General features: G+C 43.9%; 1 pseudogene; it reads right to left on the bottom strand.

Annotated features, from left to right (window-relative positions):
• Nucleotides 1-15,509, bottom strand: part of LOC121273605 — a 40,325-nt pseudogene that overhangs the window by 13,978 nt on the left and 10,838 nt on the right.

The following is a 15,509-nucleotide window of genomic DNA, read 5'->3' as shown; positions in this document are numbered from 1 at the left end:
TTGAGGGCCCAGCACTGATCTCCTGTGGCACTCCACTTGTCACATATTACCAACCCAGAAATGACCTATTTATGCCTACTCTCTGTTTCCTGTTAGCTAACCAATCCTTTATCTGTGCTAATATGTTACCCCCTCCACCACCAGTTCTTATTTTGTGTAGTAACCTTTGCTGTGACACCTTGTGAAATGCCTTCTGGAAATCTAAGTAAACCATATCTACAGGTTTCCCTTTATCCTCATTTCTTGTTACTTCCTCAAAGAACTTTGATAAATTAATAAATCACAATGGATTCCCTGAACCCCATTTTCTAACATTGTCAACAGAAAAATAAAACCTGATCTCCCCCTCTGGCTCCTTTGTCAATTACCTTAGAGGGACTCAATTCCTGTTAAAGAGCCTGCCAACCCCTCTCACCCACCTTCCCTAAAATGCATAAATTTTATGAGGAAAAGTCTGGAAAAATCAAATATTTTTACTGATAAAAGTTTATTCATGAAATATAACATGGGGAACAAAACAAACAGAAAATTACTCGAGGATCAAAGACAACCAGAGTAAAAGGATGTGCACAATGTTCTGGACCCAAATGGTTTCTCTTCTGCTCCTGGTTACCTTGTTCCCATGACTCCCCGCTTTGGACACAGGGGCACTGAACCCCAGGAGTCAAATCACCATTAGTCCCTGTCACTGCTTCCCACGCCCAATTGGTTGGAGGCCCATTTCCCAGTCAGTCCTCCAGCACCTTCCCATCTATCAGTGCGACGCCCATGGCAATTTCCCAATGGCGCAGGCCCCATTATTCTCAGCTAAATTCAGCCCTCAGCTCCGTTACCTGGCTGTCACTGTCACGAGCAATTTCTAAAACGAAATTCAAATTCACAGTGAACTAATTAAAGGATCACATGATAAGACTTCAAGTTTTATGACTTTCACTGCAGCAAACAAACTAGAAGCAACACTGAAGAAACACAATATTTGTCGGCAACATACACTTTAAACAAGCAAACATAACTTTGCCATTTTACTTTTTAACACAGTTAAAAATCCCACTCCACGGTTATACTTTACTCTGTTCCTGAAGTAGACACTTCGTTCTCCTGGAACCTGTCCAAAGTGATTATTTGCTCCCAAGTGTTTACTTTTATTCTTTTTCTTTCCCAGTCTGGCAACCTTTAACCCCAGAACTGTCTTTCACACTGAAGGTTCTGCTGGGTTCTCCCTCTAACTCAAGCAAGGCGAATCTTTCAGTCTCATTTTAAGTCTTCATTAATTTGGTTTTACAATCTGAGCACAAGGTCCCATCCACATTCCCATGTGGTGAAACAGAGACATGCCATCTCTATCAGCTCTCTCTTTCTTGGACCCTGGCAGACTGATGTGTCTGTGAAATTCAGGGATGCCTTTTAGGACAACTTTCCAATCTGATCCTACAATGGCTTCCTGTGGATCCTTCCCCTATCAGACCCCATCTCCATGGCAATGTGAATCACATGGGCCTTGGATCCAGGTAGACATGCCAATTCATTATCTTTCAGACTCCCAACTTCATTCTATCTTGAAATTAAATACACAATTAAATATAGCCATATACAAAATCTGACATTTTCAATACCTTCCTGGGACTTTGGAGACTAACAGAATATTGAAGGATGCAAGGCATTTAGGGATGGCAGGAAACTTGGAAAAGGTGGAGGGGTGGCACTGTTAATTAATGATGGCATTTACACAATAGAGAGTGATGGCCAAGTTCAGGCAACCAGAATATCGAAGTAGTTTGGGTAGGGATGAGAAATGATAAAGGGAAGAAGTCACTTGTGGGAGTGGTGTACAGGACACCTAGTAGTAACCACATGGTAGGACAGAGAATAAAGGAAGAAATAATGGGAGCATGTTAGAAAGGTAGGACGATAAATATGTGGAATTTTAATTTACACATTGACTGGAAAAATCCGATGGGCAAAGGAAGCCTAGATGGGAAGTTCTTGAATGTTTTCAGCATAGTTTCATAGAACAGCACATTCTGGAACCAGAGAGCAGGCAATACTAGACCCGGTATTGTGCAATTAGATAAGATTAACTAATGACCTCATAGTGAAGGTGCCCCGAGGTAGCAGCAATCACAATATGATTGAATTTTACATTCAGTTTGAGGGAGAGAAGTGTGGGGCAATGACTAGTATTTTCAACTTAAAGAAGGGCAATTATGAGAGCATGAAAACAGAGCTAGCTAAAGTGACCTGACAAATTAGGTTGTGGGATAGGTTAGCAGAGATGCAGTGTCAGACATTTAAGGGGTTATTTCAGAATATACAGAATAAATGCATTCTAACAAGGAAGAAAAATTCCAAGGGGATGATGCACAATCTGTGGTTAACTATAAAAGTTAAACATAGTATCAAACTTACAGAAAAAGCATATAATTGCACAAGGATGGCTGGCAGATCAGAAGATTGGACAGAATATAAAAAACAGCAAAGACAGACTAAAAGATTAATAAGAAGGGAAAAATTAGATTAGGAGAAAAAGCTAGCTGAAAGTAGAAAAACAGAGTTTCTCTAGATGTTTAAAGCAGAAAAGAGTTAACAAAGTGAGCATTGGTGTTCTAGAAAGTGAGTCTGGGGGATTAATAATGGAAAATAAGGAGATGGCAGATGAATTGAACAGGTATTTTGCATCAGTCTTCACTACAGGGGATACAACTAACATCCCAGAAATAGCTGTAAATCAGGAAATGGAAGGAAGGGAGGAACTTAAGAAAATTACAGTCACTGTAGAAGTGGTACTGAGCAAATTTGTTGGAGCTGCAGGCTGACAAGAAGCCAGCTCCTGATGGACTTCATCCTAGGGTCCTAAACAAAGTGGCTAGTGAGATAGTTGATGCGTGGGTTGAAATTTTCCAAAATTTCCTAGATTCAGGAAGGTTCCATTAGATTGGAAAATAGTGAGTGTAACTCCTTCATTCAAAAAGGGAGACAGAAGGCAGGCCAGTTAGCTTAACATCTGTCAGAGGGAAGATGTGAGAAACTGTTATTAAAGACATTATAATGGGGCACGTAGATAAATTCAGGGTAATCAGGCAGAGTCTACGTGGTTTTGTGAGAGGGAAATCATGTTTAATCAATTTATTGGAGTTCTTTGAAGAAGTAACATGCACTGTGGATAAAGGGGAACCAGTGGAACACTAACTTAGATTTCCAGAAGGCATTTGATGACGTGCCACTTCAAAGGTTATTGTGGAAAATAAAAGCTCATTGTGTAGGGGGTAACATACTGGCATGGATGGAAGATTGGCTAGCTAACAGGAAACAGAGTAGGCATAAATGGGTCATTTTCTGGTTGGCAAGATGTAAAGAGTGGTGTGCCACAGGGATCAGTGCTGGGGCCTCAACTTCTACAATTGATATAAATGACTTGTATGAAGGGACCAAAGGTATGGTTGCTAAATTTGCTGATGACACAAAGATAGGTAGGAAAGTAAGTTGTGAAGAGGACATAAGGAGACTACAAAAGGATATAAAGATATACAAAAGGATATTAAGTGAGTGGGCAAATATCTGGCAAATTGAGTGTAATGTCGGAAAATGTGAAATTGTCAATTTTGGAAGGAAGAATAAAAACAAAGCATATTTTTGAAATGGTGAGAGATTGCAGAGCTCTCAGATGCAGAGGTATCTGGGTGTCCTTGTGCATGCATCGCAAAAGCTAATTATTCAGGCAAATCAAGTCATTAGGAAAGCTAACAGAATGTTATTGTTAGAAGTAGGAAGGTTATGCTTCAGTTATACAGGGCATTGGTGAGACCACATCTGGAGTATAATGTACAGTGTTGGTCTCCTTATTTAAGAAAGGATGAAAATGTGTTGGAAGCAGTTCAGAGAAGGTTTACTAGACTAATACCAGGAATGGGAGGGTTGTCTTATAAGGAAAGGTTGGACAGGCTGGGCTTGTATCTGCTGGAGTTTAGAAGAGTAAGAGGTGACTTGATTGAAACATACAAGATGCTGAAGGGCCTCGGCAGGGTGGATGTGGAGAGGATGTTTCCTCTTGTGGGAGAATCTGGAAATTGGGGTCACGGTTTAAAAGTAATGGGTCACCTGTTGAAGACAGAGGAGAACTTTTTTCTCTCAGAAGGTAGTGAGTCTTTGGAACTCTTGGAACTCAGCCTCTTGGTCCTCCTTTACAGAATTCAAAAGAAGCTCAATTCAAAACATGCTCCAATCCTCAGGCTTACTACTTTTTTTGGCCACTTTATGAGCCTCTTCCTTTGATTTCATGCAATCTTTAACTTCTCTTCTTGGCCATAGTTGCATCACTTTTCCTGTTGGGTTTTTGTTCCTGAAAGAAATCTACATTTGTTGTAAATATGTTATAATTCCTTCAATGTTAGCTATTGCCTGTCTACTGTCATCGATTTTCATGTAGTTTCCCAATCTACCACAGTCAGCTTGACCCTTGAACTGTGATCGTTTTCTTCTGTGGGAAACACACAGATAAATTATACAAAAGAACCATCTAACCAGCACATCCCATCTCCATGGCAAAGTGGCATATTTTGGGTGGTTCCAAACAGAAATGCAAACTAAATACCTTTCACATTCCAAGCACCCTTTCATTCTGTGATCCCTGTGAAATATGAAACTCAATATTCTGAACATGGCTCAAACAGCATTAGTCCACTGGAAGCAAAGTCGTAAGACCGGCCAGTCCAGCAGAAAGAAACCCTCCGACACTCCCACTTCACCAAGTGTCAGAATGAACATGGTTCAGTCCTGGATGTGATTAACAGCAGCAATAACAGCAGAATCCAACCCCTGGAATCACTTATAATCATGCTGGTGTCTCAGCAGGTCACATAACTGAATGAATCCCTTCCCACACTCAGAGCAGGTGAACGGCCTCTCCCCAGTGTGAACTCGCTCGTGTTCCTGTAGCGTGAATAACTGAGTGAATCCCTTCCCACACTCTGAGCAGGTGAACGGCCTCTCGCCAGTGTGAACTCCCTGGTGTATCATCAGGGTGGATGATGCAGTGAATCCTTTCCCACACTCAGAGCAGGTAAATGGCCTCTCCCCAGTGTGAACCTGCTGGTGCACCTGCAATTTAGATAACTGAGTGAATCCCTTCCCACACTCAGAACAACTGAACGGCCTCTCCCCATTGTGAATTTGCAGGTGTGTCTGCAGGTGGGATACCTGAGTGAATCCTTTCCCACACTCAGGGCAGGTGAATGGCCTCTCCCCAGTGTGAACTCACTGGTGTGTCTGCAGGTGGGATAACTGAGTGAATCCCTTCCCACACTCGGAGCAGGGGAACGGCCTCTCCTTGGTGTGAACCCGTTGGTGTGACTGCAGTCTGCATAACCAACTGAATCCCTTCCCACACTCTGAGCAGGAGAATGGCTTCTCCCCAGTGTGAACTCGCTGGTGTGTCAGCAGTGCAGATGAATTCCTGAATCCCTTCCCACACTGTGAGCAGGTGAATGGTCTCTCTCCAATGTGAATCGCTGGTGCCTGTACAGGTTGGATGAATCAGTGAATCCCTTCCCACACTGAGAACAGGTGAATGGCCTCTCCCCAGTGTGAACTCGCTGGTGTATCTGCAGGTGGTATAACCAAGCGAATCCCTTCCCACACTCAGAGCAGGTGAATGGCCTCTCCCCGGTGTGACTGCGTCGATGAGTTTCCAGCTCAGACGGGGATTTGAAACCCTTCCCACAGTCCCCACATTTCCACGGTTTCTCCATGGTGCGTGTGTCCTTGTGTCTCTCCAGGTTCGACGATCTGTTGAAGCCTCGTCCACACAGAGAACATGTGTACAGTCTCTCCCCGTTGTGAATGGTGATGTATTTTCAGGCTGTGTAACTGGTTTATGATCTTTCCACAGTCAGTGCACTGGAAGCCTCTCACTCAGGTGTGTGTGTCTCAGGCTTTTTCCAGTCACACTGATGTTTAAAATCTTTTGAAGCAGATAGAACAAACATTTCTCCTTCTAGATTCAAAGGCTGATCATATTTTGGTCCAGATAAATCCAGTGACTTTCAGAATTTGATCTTTGGTTTGAGATTTCTGTCTGTAAATCCTCCCCTTTTAATATCCTGTAAAAGGAATTCACAACAGTCCTCACTGTCAGTACAGGACAGAAATTCAGAACAGACATTTCGTTTCTATGGAACATTCTTTACTCTCTCATTCCTGAAAAGCTGTAAATCTCTGACCCACACACCCTCCCTCCGTTCTCACTCTGCTGTACCTAATATACACTCTCCCAACTCTCCTGAAGGTGCTGATTCATGCTGATCAACAGATCCACGTTCAGCGCTTCCTGTCTAGGACAAAGAGATCATAAGAAATAGGAGCACATGTAGGCCCTTCAGCCCATCAAGCCTGCTTGCCCATTCAAGGAGATCATGGCTGATCTACCACAGCATGATTTTCCTGCACTATCCCCAATATCCCTTCATATCTACAACATCTAAAACCTATCCATCTCTGTCTTGAATATATTTAATGACTAAGCCTCCACAGTCCTCTGGGGTTGAGAATTCCAAAGCTTCATCACCCTCTGAGTGAAGAAATTCCTCCTCATCTTACCTTTAATTCCATGTTTCTGCCTGTCCCCCCATAACCCTCGACTCCCTTGTCAATCAAAAATCGGTCAAACTCATCCTTGAATATATTCAATGACCCGGCCTCCACTAGTCCCTGCGGAAGAGAATTCCAACATGCTGAGACACCAGCGAGTTCACTCCGGCGAGAGGCCGTTCCCCTGCTCTGAGTATGGGAACGGCCCTCTGAGGGAAGAAATTCCTACTCAGCTCCGTCTTAAATGGGAGACACCTTATTTTTAAACTCTGTCCCTATTTCTAGACTTCCCCCATGAGTGGAAACATCCTCTCAGCATCTACCCTGTCAAGCTACCTCAGAATCCGATATCTTTCAATTAGGTCACCTGTCATTCCTCTTAACTCCGATTTGTATAGGGCCAACCTGCTCAATGTTTCCTCATAAGACAATCCCTTCATCCCAGGAATCAGATGAGTGAACCCACTCTGAACTGCTTCCAATGCAAGTATATCCCTCCTTAAAGAAGGAGCAGGTACAGTACTCTTGGTGTGGTCTCACCAATACCCTGTCCAGCTGCAGTAAGACTGCCCTACTTTTATATTCCATCCCTCTTGCAATAAAGGCTGACATTCCAATTTCTTTCCTCGTTACTTACTGGACCTGCAGACTGACTTTTTGTGATTCATGGACAAGGACACCCAGATCCCTCTGTACTGCAGCATTCTGCAGTCTCTCTCCAGTTCAATAATATTCTACTTTTCTATTCTTCCTGCCAAAGTGGACAACCTCACATTTTCACACATTATACTCCATCTGCTAATTTTACTCCCACTCACTTAACCTATCCTAGATTCTCCCACAAGAGGAAACACCCTCTCCACATCCACCCTGTCAAGACCCCTCAGGATCTTACAGGTTTCAAGTAAGCCGCCTCTTACTCTTCTAAACTCCAGTGGATACAAGCACAGCTTGTCCAGCCTTTACCGATAAGACAATCCATCCATTCCTGGTATTAGCCAAGTAAACCTTCTCTGAACTGCTTCTAATGCATTTACACCTTTCTTTAAATAAGGAAACCAGCACCGTACACAGTACTCCAGATGTGGTCTCACCAATGCCTTATACAACTGAAGCATAACCTCCTTAATTTTGTATTTAATTCCCTTCACAATAAATAATAACATTCTATTACCTTTCCCATGACCTGTTGTACCTGCATACTAACCTTTTGTGATTCATGCACTAGGACACCCATATCCCTCAGAATCTCAGAGCTCTGCAATCTCTCACCATTTAGGTAAAATCCTTCCTGCCAAAATGAATGATTCCACATTTGCCCACATCAGATCTTGTTGAATTTATCTGGGTGTTTCCCACAGAAAGCAGTTACAAAATTGATTGTGTCATTTGCAGCTAATTTGGAGTTGTTGAGGGGAAAAGAAGCAAAAGATCTGTCTAGCTTGGAGCTAGAGGAGGAAAACTACAGTGACCCTCCCAGTGAAAGTCTTCCAGGCGTACAAAATCGGAGCAGAAGTCAGCCACCCGGCTCCTCGAGCCTGCTTCGCCTTTCAACATGGTCATGGCTGATCTGTTTGTTTCAAGTTCCACATTCCCGTCATGTAGCAGAAAGCAGTCAGCTTGAATATTTAGCTTAGAAAGAGCAGTGAAGAAGCTGTGGGTGCAGGCTGGGAAAAGCAGTCAGACTGTCGAAAGTCAGGGCCAGAAGGCGGTGAGGCTCAAGCTTCAGCAGAGGAACCCACAGTCGTGAGGTCTTAAAGAAAGGTTGGAGGGTCAATTATCCAAAAGCTCATGGAAAGATGCCGAGGGATCCTTGGACCTCAAAGAGTAGCTGGAATACTGAGGAGAAATCAAAGTGAATTCCAGAGGGCTATGGCATATTTTTAGGTTTGCCCCATGAAAGGTAAATGAACCTTCAGGATCTTGTTGGGAACTCTTGGGTGGAACTAAAATGTAAAACGGACTTTACAACTGAAGTAATTACACAATATAGTGTTAGGTTAGTCGTGCTTAGTTTCTTTTTTGTGATGTAGTTCTTTCAGTTCATTACTGAGTTCATATTTCTCTTGAAACATTGACAGTCCTGATTGGGATCCTTACAATCTGGGAGTGCACATTTCCACTGGAATGATCCACAAAAGCTGATGAAGGACATTTCTTTTATCCTGGACAGTAAATTGTATTTTTCCTACCACTACTGTTAGATCAAAAATAAATACATTTGTCTTCTTTCCATTGAGTCTACAGCACAGGGCCAGGCCAGCCCAATTGGTCTCTGTCAGTATTTATGCTCCACATGAGCCTCCACCCACCCCTCTTCAAGTCCCCCAACAGCATATCCTTCTATTCCTTTCTCCCTCATGTATGTATCTAGCTTCCCCTTAAATGCATTCATGCTTTTCACCTCAATCTGTGGTAGCGAGTTCCACATTCTCACCACTCGCTGGGTAAAGAGGTTTCTCATGAAATCCCTATTGGATTATTGAACCCCTTCATAATCTTAAAGACTTGCATCATGTCACCCTTCAGTCTTCTCTTTTCTAGAGAAAAGCAGCCCCAGCCTTTCCTGAGGGTTAAATGCTCTCAGTTCTGGTATTATTCTTGAGAATCTTTGTTGCCCCTTCTTCAGTGCCTCGATTTCCTTTTTCTAAATGGAGATCACAGATGTTGACAGTACTCACGGTGTAGTCTAACCATGGTTCAAAACAAGTTGAACAGAACCTCCCTGCTTTTCAATTCTATCCCTCTAGAATGGAACCCTATATCTGGACCCCACACTTTAGGAAAGATGTGAAGTTCTTAGAGAGGGTGCAGAGGAGATTTACGAGAATGGTACCAGGGATGAAGGGACTTGGAAGCAGATTGAGTCATGGTTTTCAACATAGAATTGGATCATTATTTGAAGAGCAGAAATTGGCAGGGTTACAGGGCAAAGGTGGGGCAAATGGCTCTGGGTGAGTTGCTCTTGCAAGGAGCTGGCACAGAGACAATGGGCTGAATGGCTTCCTTCAGTGTTGTAACCGTTCCACGATTCTAGAACACCAGCTTGCTGATTCTATTCAACATGGCATGACAGTGGGTAGCACTCTCGCCTCTGAGTCAGGAGGTGGGGGGTTCCAATCCCCACTCCAGAGACTCGAGCCCCCATAATCCAACACCCACACTCCCGGTGCCAGTACTGAGGGAGAGCTGTCCTGCCGGACAGACCGTCTTTCGAGTGAGAATTGACCCGAGGGCCCCGCCTGCCCTCTCGTGTGGATGTACAAGACTAAATGGTCACAATTGGAAGGAGAGCAGGAGGGGGAGGAGTTCACCCCCAGTGTCCTGGGACCCGATATTTACCCCTCAATCAACAGCAGTAAAAACAGGTGATCTGGTCATCATCACATTACTGTCTATGGGATCTTGCTGTGCACAAATTGGCTGCCGTGATTCCTACAGTAACATACTTCAGATAGTGTTTCATCGGCAGTGAAACACTTTGAGAATGCCCTGAGGTGGTGAAAGGCGCTATATAAATGCAAGTTTCCTTTTAAACCGACAAGCTCCTATCCTTACAGACAGATCATCCATTCGAGCATGTGAATTAGGAGCAGGAGTGGGCCATTCGGCCCCTCGAGCCTGCTGCTCCATTCACTAAGATCATGGCTGATCTGACTGCGGCCTCAACTCCACATTCCGCCTCTCCCCGATAACCTTTGACTCCCTTGTTAGTCAAGAATCTATCTACCTCAGCCTTAAAAATATTCATTGACCCCTGCCTCCACTGCTGTCTGGGGAGGAGAGTTCCCAAGACACACAATCCTCTGAGAGAAAACAATTCTTCTCATCTCCATCTCAAATGGGAGACCCTTATTTTTAAACAATGTCCCCTAGTTCTAGTCTCTCCCACAGGGGAAACTTCCTTTCAGCATTCACCCTGTCAAGTCCCCTCAGGATCTTGGAGGTTTCGATAAGATCACCTCCCATTCTTCTAAACTCCAGTGGATACAGGCCTAGCCTCTCCAACCTTGCGTCCTCAGATAACCCACCCATCCCAGGTATCAGTCGAGTGAACCTCCTCTGAACAGCTTCTAAAGTATTTACCCTTCCTGATATAAGGTGACCAAAACATGACACAATACTCTAGATGTGGTCTCACCAACGCCATGTACATCAGGAGCATGAGCCAGCACGAGCCAGCCAACTGGGAAGCAGGAACTCCCAGTGTGGACTGAGGCTGCGTCCCTCCAGAGGCCACTGAATCCATTGTGCGAAGTGGCCATTTAAAGAGGGTGCCTTGACTTGCAGGTCTGAGTATCCAGCCCTTTTCCCCCTGTGTAATGCTGGCTGAGAATAGACATCAGGGCTGCTCAATGTCCTGAAAGTGATTTGCTTTTGTTCTCTTTGTCTGAAACTAAATTGGAAGGAAAGGGATAAAATTCTGAAACGTCACAAAGAGAATTCCAGACATTATTGACGTCACTGTACATATTACAGAGACACATTTTTTTATCTGTCATCACAGAATCTCACAGCACAGAAGGAGGCCATTCGGTCCATCATGCCTGTGCTGGCTCTTTGACAGAGCCACTCAATTAACCGCACTATCCTGCCCTTTCCCCATGAGTCTGCAAACTAGTCCTCTTCCAGGATTTATCTAATTCCCTTTGTTGAATCTGCTTCCACCAGCCTTTCAGGCAGTGCATTCCAGATCACAACACCTCACTGTGTAAAGATTTATCTTCCTAATTTCCCCTCTGGCTTTTATGTCAATCACCTTCAATCTGTGTCCTCTGGTCAGTGGAAACAGTTTCTCTTTATTTACTCGATTCATGATCTTGTTGTGAGGAACTGGTTTTTGGACAATTTGAAGAACATTGAATTTTGGACATTCTCCCTCCTGATTTATTTTTTAAATCTACCATATTAATTCAAGGCTGAGAGAGTGCCATTCTTCAATAAACCATGGATGAATTGAGATGTCCAGCAGGAGCATCTGGAGAGGGAAGAGATACTTTGTATATCTAAATTAACAAAGAACCACTGTTGCCAGGCTAAAGACTCTTGCTGATTGGTTAAAAATACTGGTCTACTGGTCTAAGAGAAATATTCTTTGAACATCTTAGTCTTTTAGAACCCTCAGTCTGAGAGTGTGTGTGTGCCCTAGAATCGGGCTGCAAAAAATATTCTGTTTTTCCCTCTCTCTGCCCCACCTTTGTCTTAAACCTGCCTCAAAAATGTCCCATCAGGATAATTTTTCTCAACAAAAACAAAAATACCTGGAAAAACTCAGCAGTTCTGACAGCGGGGGATCTGCAGAGAGGGATACAGTTGATGTTTCAAGTCCAAATGACCCTTCATCAGAACTAAGAAATATAGAAATGAGATGAAATATAAGCTGGTAGGGGGAGGTGGGACAGATAGAACTCGATAGGGGGCCAGTGATAGGTGGAGGCCAAGAAGAGACTGCCAAAGATGTCATAGGCATGAGGACAAAGGGGTGTTGACGGTGGTGATATTATCTAAAGGATGTGCTAATGGGGACATTAAGGGTAGCAAGCAGGACAAGCTAGTGGCAGATGGCCCTAATGAGGGTGGGGGGAAGGGATCGAAATGGGCTAAAAGATGGAGATGAAACAATAGATCGAAATAAATTTAAAAATAGGTGGGAAAAGGAAATATTTATTCAAATTTCAAGAGGGGAAAGAAGCCTGGTTAGATTTTTTTTTTTACCTGGGAATAACAGTATCAATGGGTAACAGTTGACCTGTTTTGTGGATGAATTAAACATTTGAACTAGAACCTGTGATGTGGGTCTAGAATTCACTGTGCAATCCTCCCATCTCACTCCGTAACATTGTCTAAACTCAGATAAAAAGAAAGATCCTGAACAGTCCAATTGTCCTGCTTCATGGAACAATATACGGAAAGGTTTAAATCCAATAAAACTAACCCAGTAATAACAATGACTATTTGTCTAATGACAACAGTCCGGATTCAAGATGAGTTAGTATTAATTCAGGCATTAAAAGTGGGTTTCGAGAACCATCTTGGGTTTGCGAGTTGGACTCTATTTCAGAGGTACTGAGGGACTTCTGGGGCAGGATTGTGGGAAATTACAGTTGGTTCAGAAACCTGAGGAAGGTTCACACTCATACCTGGGGTGGTCGCCCAATTGAGGTGGGGAAAGTCACTCGTGTAATTCGTAAGTAAACCTTTTTCTTTTAAATAAATATTATTATTATTTGCTACTTCAGAGTCTGGTCTTGCCTGATGCTTAAGTCTCCTTTGAACTAAAGTATCTTAGAGGGTCAATTTGGAATCGAGTAATTAGGTGCCTGCAACCAAATTAAACTGAGCTTAAATTTTAATGATACACCCCTTTTAAACTGACAGAGGTCGTCAAGAGGGTGCAAGAAAGATTGACAAGCATCAAACCATAACCAAGAGTGTTTAAGTTACAGGAAAGAATGAACAGGCTGTGGAAGCCAAGGCTGAGGGTTGACCTGATAAAGAACTTCAAGATCATGAATGGGTGCAACAGGGTTGACGTTATCATGTCATCACTGTCAATACAGGATAGAAATTCAGAAGTGACAATTCGAATTATCAGATAACATATTTCTCCCCCTTCAAATTATAAATACATGCCACTCCCCCAATGCAAGCCCTCCTCCCCATTGATTGGAACACTAATTCATCCGACTATCCTACTCCTGTTTTTTTCCCCAGTTCTCCTCCCGTGAAGGTGCTGACTCTCGGGTTCAGTTTCACACTCACCTATTACCCTCCCCAATATGTCGCCCAGGCGTTTAAATAATTATACCTAAAGTGAACAAATTGTTTTGCTAAGGGAGCGTGACAATCATATCCAGTGACTACCCACATGTACTTTGTGACAGGGCGGGGTCACTACGCCCCCCATCCCTACTTTCCATCCCAGTCCCAGAAGTTTGGGGACTGGGCTCCGGGTGAATAATGGCGGCCGCTGCTCCCACACTCCCAGAGCGCTGGGGAACCACTCTATCCGCCGCGCTTTCCCATTGGCTAACCGCCTATCATGGGGGTCAAAGGGTCTCCCGCGCCAACGAAGGCTTCTGCTATCCCATTGCCTTCAGGTGGGAGATTGACCAATGGGAAGAGTGGGAGGACCGGAAGGACTCTTGTCGTCCAGCCAATCAGAGCGCGGGCTTTGTGAGCTTCACACACATTGAAACTTCCTCCTGTGTCCAACATCTGTGAGTAAAACGCTTTCTTTTCTCCCCCTTTCCATTTCTTTTCTTATTTTGGGGGGAAATTGTTGACTTGTAGGAACTGAAGGGAAAGGAAGTGAATCCAGGGAGGGTGCAGACTCTGGAAAGGTTGGTCCAGGTCTCTCTCCCTGTCTCTTAAAGACATTGACATCCTTTGCTCCCTCAGCTTGACACATTTATTTGTCTGGCTAAAAGGATGGTCTCTTTCCTAATGTTCACAATTAAAGGGCTGGTTTCCCCAGGAGATGGCTGGTATTTCAGGGGACAGTGAATTAATATTGGACAAAGATATATCTAGTATTGTTATATGATACATATTAGCTATATTATCAAGATTTCTGTAATAATGTGTGTATTATTATTTCTAGTTCTGTTATCTAGTACTGAAACTATGTTATATATTGCCAATCATAGAGTCATTGTGACACAGAAGGAGTCCATTTAGCAGCTGGAGTAGGTGCCGATTCTCTGTTGAGCAATCCAGTCAGTCCCATTCACCCGCAAGTTTATTCCCTTCAATTTCATTCTGAAATCAATGACTCTCTCCGCTTCCACCACCCTTATAGGCAGTGAGTTCCGGGGCAGCGTCATTGGCTGTCAAAATAGATTTTTCCCTCACAGCTCCATGTATCTCTAATCATGTAAAGGAGTACTGTGTATTGCACACATTCTAATGCAGTACTATTGGGTGTATATTAGATACAGCAGAATGAGAATTGAGAGGGAGTGTGTGGGATGGAGATGTACAGTTTTTGTGGAACGAGTGCACCATAGAAACTAGAATTGTCTGTTCTGAATTTCTATCCTGTACTGGCAGCTGACTTTTATAATCTCCTTTTACAGGATATTAGAAGGGAAGGATTTGCAGACAGAAATCTCAAACCAAACATCACATCAGGATCTGACACATTCACTCGATTCATGGGACCTGACTATCACTGGCCTTTGAACCTGGAAGGAGAAATGTTTGTCTTTTCTGTTTGCTTCAAGAGATTTTAAATATCAGTGTAACTGGAAAAGTACTGACACACACACCCGAGTGAGAGTGTTTCCAGTGCACTGACTGTGAAAAGAGTTTTAACCAGTTAGACAGCCTGAAAAAATACCACATCATTCACAGTGCGGAGAGACCGTGCATGTGTTCTGTGAGGACAAGGCTTCAGCTGATCACTGAACCTGGAAAGACTCACAGACACCTGCCCTGTGGAGAAACCATGGAAATGTGGGGACTGTGGGAAGGGATTCAAATACCCTTCTCACCTGGAAATTCATTGACGTAGTCACAATGGGGAGAGGCCGTTCATCTGCTCTGTTTGCGGGAAGGGATTCAGTCGGTTATCGTCCTTGGAGTCACATCAGCGACTTCACACCGGGGAGAGGCCGTTCACCTGCTCTGAGTGTGGGAAGGGATTCACTGGTTCGTCCAACCTGCAAACACACAAGCGAGTTCACACCAGGGAGAGGCCATTCACTTGCTCTGAGTGTGGCAAGAGCTTTACTCAGTTATCCCATCTGCAGGGACACCAGCGAGTTCACACTGGGGAGAGACCATTCACCTGCTCCGAGTGTGGGAAAGGATTCACTCATTCATCCCACCTGCAGACACACAAGCGAGTTCACACCGGGGAGAGACCGTTCACCTGCTCTGAGTGAGGGAAGGGATTCACTCAGTCATCCCACCTGCAGCGACAC

This window comes from Carcharodon carcharias, assembly GCF_017639515.1.
Source record: "Carcharodon carcharias isolate sCarCar2 chromosome 27 unlocalized genomic scaffold, sCarCar2.pri SUPER_27_unloc_1, whole genome shotgun sequence".
In the NCBI taxonomy this organism is placed as follows: Eukaryota; Metazoa; Chordata; class Chondrichthyes; order Lamniformes; family Lamnidae; genus Carcharodon; species Carcharodon carcharias.
This window is presented reverse-complemented; position numbering and strand designations above follow the sequence as displayed.